The sequence below is a fragment of the Hippichthys cyanospilos genome, chromosome 4 (assembly GCF_059441005.1).
Source record: "Hippichthys cyanospilos isolate Australia breed blue-spotted pipefish chromosome 4, RoL_Hcya_1.0, whole genome shotgun sequence".
Classification (NCBI taxonomy): domain Eukaryota; kingdom Metazoa; phylum Chordata; class Actinopteri; order Syngnathiformes; family Syngnathidae; genus Hippichthys; species Hippichthys cyanospilos.
In genome coordinates, this window is record NC_142372.1 from 24120230 (window position 1) to 24124527 (window position 4298).

Here is a 4298-nt window from a genome sequence, read left to right on the forward strand (position 1 = left end):
GCTTGAAATTTGTCATAAGTGTGAGCTCTTAATACTGTATGTTCAAATTACATATCTGAGAACGGTCAAGCAAACCCCTGGGTCTCCAGGGATTTTTCTCTAACCTGGCCTTATCACCCAACTTGAGACGATTTTGAACAGGTCATAACATCGTCAAGTACAAATATAGATTTACTTTCAAACCCTCAAAATATTCAGTGTCATCAGCCCTGTCCATACATATAATGGTAAAAATCCGATAATAACCAATGTAACACTATGTTTGTATAGTTATGCAATTGAAATAGGAATATGTATTAAGTCATATTTACAGTATTTTTACTTTTGAAGATTTTTGCATGATGGTAGTCCAGGCTAAGCCAATCATCGAAGTCACTGAAAGGCTTGTAAATGTCATAAGGTGGCCGCTAGCGCCACCTGGTGGTTTTGGGATGTCCACACAAAAATTTCTATTGTATCCCGTTTACGAGTTGCCGTTAAGGATTAATGCAAAAACCAGAGGAAATGCATGGTAAAACATTGGATTTTCAGTGTCCAAAATGGACAAGGTTTACCATTTTTAATGGCAGTAAATGAGCCCAACATGGGCTAAATTTGACATCTGCAGGGTGTATCTCTTGACCTCCCGTTTGCAAGCATTTTCCAGGGACAGCAGTGTGGTATATTGAACGTCATCATCTTTAGACAACCTATGCAATATTTTAGCCTTCTAGTTTTTTTTTTTTTTTTTTAATTCTTTTCCTTTTACAAAACTACTTTCTTCACGTACAGTGGTACCTCTACTTACAAACGCCTCATGCTACAAAAACTTCAGGTTACAGAATGCGACTGGAAAAATATTTTCTCTGGTTACAAAAAAGATTCAGGATACCAAACGCGACACAAGATATGAGACTCCAGCACTCGCTCGAACAAGACTGTAATGTGATATGTTGTCACAACCGGCTGTCTACTGTATTTGTTACAGTTTTTAACGCTTTTTTTTTTTTTATATATAATTTATTAATATAGCGGCTTGTCCAAGAGATCAGAGACACATGTTCTTTGCACAGATGTTTACTGTGGTCTTGCACATTTCACCTTTAAACGCTTCATCCACGCTTCCCACAGTTCACACCATAGAATTAACAAACATAAAATTGTCTACATTATCTACGGCTCACTATACATATTCACATAAAAACACATATGTAACATACCTCTTTAGGCTGTTGCGTGTGTTTGCATCATTAGCTCTTTAGCGAGTGGTTTGAATGACATCACAGAGGTAGCACTTAGCATTACCGTAAACTAAACTTCAGTAAACTTGCGTGCTCAAAATAAAAAAATAAATGATTGCTACCCTGAACTTGTGATGCCTGGATCACTGGAAATGTAAAATAAAAATGCACTAAAACAATTGAAAAAAGGTCTATCTCTGTACTCATCATTATCTCAAGGCAAACAAGTGCGCTGCATTCTTATTGTCAACTGGTACAATTAATACGATTAAATTGTCTGCGAGCATTTGGGAACTTGGGTTGCACTCTGGTTAAAACCTGTGAGTTGGAGTCACAATTTGCAAATGGACATGACGTCAGCCATGCTACCAGGGAAAGTAAGTCGATCTGAGACTCGTCTGCCGAGCATGCGTCAAGCAGTGAGCTTTCAATAGCTCATCATGCTTCAATTTTAAGGATATGGTATGCTCATCTCTAACCCTTTCACTACCATTTTTTTCCTGAAAAAGTAACTTATGGCATATATGACTTGTTTATAAGTCTAGAATACTTGGAATTAGTTTAAGAAGTCCCATTTCCATAGATAAGTTACAAGGACCTGGAATTTTTTGTCCCATTGGTATTTTCTCATAAACGTGTCAGAGAAGTGAAAAGGATCATCAAACGCCTGCAATACATGTTATATACACAAATTATCAATTTATTGTGCCAGTACTAGATGGTTAAATGAGGAGATATTGTACTAGGCAAGCTACCGTGTTTACAGTGGGCCCAGCATTGGCTTGTGTATGGAAAAGTTGCTTGTCGCCACAAGAATGTGTGGATAGGTGTGTATTGAACCGCTGGGATGCAGCACCTGCAGATTTCATCTTATTGCTAAGCATTCCTATACCCACTGCCATTTTTTCAAAATCTGTGGGACCCATTGTCCCAACGGGAGTGAAAGGCTTAATGATGGTCAAACAACACTTGTGGACCACTTGTGGCCAATTGCTTTAACAAAAACTTCATTTTGGGAAGATTCAGCAAGTGACCGCCCCTGCCTAGTGACCTCTCCTGGTAGAAACAAACACTGCAGTTCATTTGAAAGAATCTTTCCCTTCGGAGTGATGCACACACGAAAGCTGAATTTGAATCCTATCAAACAAATAAAGATTAATCATTACAAATAACGGTTTTTTTTCAATTATTATTTCTTAGTATGGACAGTGTCCCAGGGTTACCAGTGACTGAGCTCGCTGATAAGACCATTCTGGGATGTGTTTCTACTATAGGCGGTCACTTTTTCAAGCAACCAATGGGTGTGAACTCAAATTTGCATTTTTTTCTCTGATTGGCTCTTGGCCAGGAAATGCAAGATGAATCCCCAACTAAAGACGATTTAAAAAAAAATAAATTTAACCACAGCAATACTTTGTTTTAGTTTATGTGACGGATCAAATTCAGACAAATGTCAATGAAACAGTCTTATATACTTGCGTGGCAGGCAGTTATAAATGAGACCCGACGTCCATCATTTTTGTATGATGTAAAGCATGGAAAATTGACAGACCGTCGGGAGGGGGCGGGGCCTCTGATAACTAAGAAATGTCAGACCAGCAAAAAAATGAACATAAGTTGCCCACCTCTGCAACTAAAACGACCTGAACAAAGTTCTCTGCATAGCAAAAATACACCAGCGCCATCTCAAGGCAACCAAATGAACTGAATTCATGTTATGAACGGCTTCAAATAGTATTATAAATTTAAAGGGTTTAGGAGCCTTTTGTGCTATATATTATAATGCATTGATACACGCATTTCTGTCATTTGTAAAGAGTAAAATGTTCCTATTTTTTTGTGTCTAATGCCTTACACAGGAATCTCTCTCAAGTAACAAAAGGGAGAATTTGACACACGGACAGCAAAAAGTAATGCATTACAGTAAATACATTACTTTTGTATTGCATTACTTCCTACACTGTTGACCATAGGCAAGAGCTGTGGGTTTTGACCGAAAGAACAAGATCCCGGATATGAGTGACTGAAATTAGCTTCCTCCGTAGGATGTCTGGGTTCTCTCTTAGGTGAGAATCTCTGGGGGATGCTCAGTGTCGAACTGCTGCTCCTCCAAGTTGAGGGAAGCCGGTTGAGGTAGTTCGGGCATCTGGTGAGGATACCGTCCAGACGCCTCTCAGGTGTGGTGTTCTGGGCATTTCCCAGGGACAACCCTGGACACGCTGGTGTAACTCTGAGTAACTGGACGAAGTGGCTGGAGAGAGGGATGTCTGGGCTTTCCTGCTCAAGCTGGATGGATGGATGGATGGATGGATGGATGGATGGATGGATGGATGGATGGATGGATGGATGGATGGATGGTTGGATGATAGATATGTTTGAACTGAACATTTATGACATGTCTCCAATTGCAAAATTCTGTGCCCGTGCCTTTCCTGGGCACAGTGGCAGCTTTTGGCCAATAGTCTAAACAGGCAAAAACGGCCTTTATTAGGCACACATTTTCTCTCTTTTAAAGTCCTAAACAAGCAAGTATTTTCAGGATTTTAAAGAAATTTAGTGGTAGGTTAGAATTTAAGCAATGGCTGTGACAGGCGCTTTTCACCGTTTAAACCAGTGCTTCTCAAGTAGTGGGGCGGGCCCCCCTGAAGGGGTGCAAGGCAATGCCAGGGGGTCGCGAAAGACCCCAAGGAAAAGCATTAGTTCTTGCAATGTGAAGTGTAACTGCACTTTGATACACTTGTTTTTTTTTCTGCTTAGACAAAACTTCATCCTGAAGAAATGCTGTTAAAAAATTGTTAACAGTCGTTGAACTTTGGTTTATATTGCTTTTTTCTTTTGTCAGAGTTAACAACGACACAATTTGAGGTATACTTACACAATGTTTATAGAAAATCATCTTATTTATGGTTGGCGTGGCAAGTGGGCACGGAATGTTTTCTCTTTCCTAGGGGGGGCTTTGCAAAATATAATTTAGACGCACTGGTTTAGGGCCAGCGGTCCCCAACCACTGGTCCGTGGATCAACTGGTACCGGGCCGCGTGAGCCGCACCCGAAATAATATTTTGGAAATGATTTAGT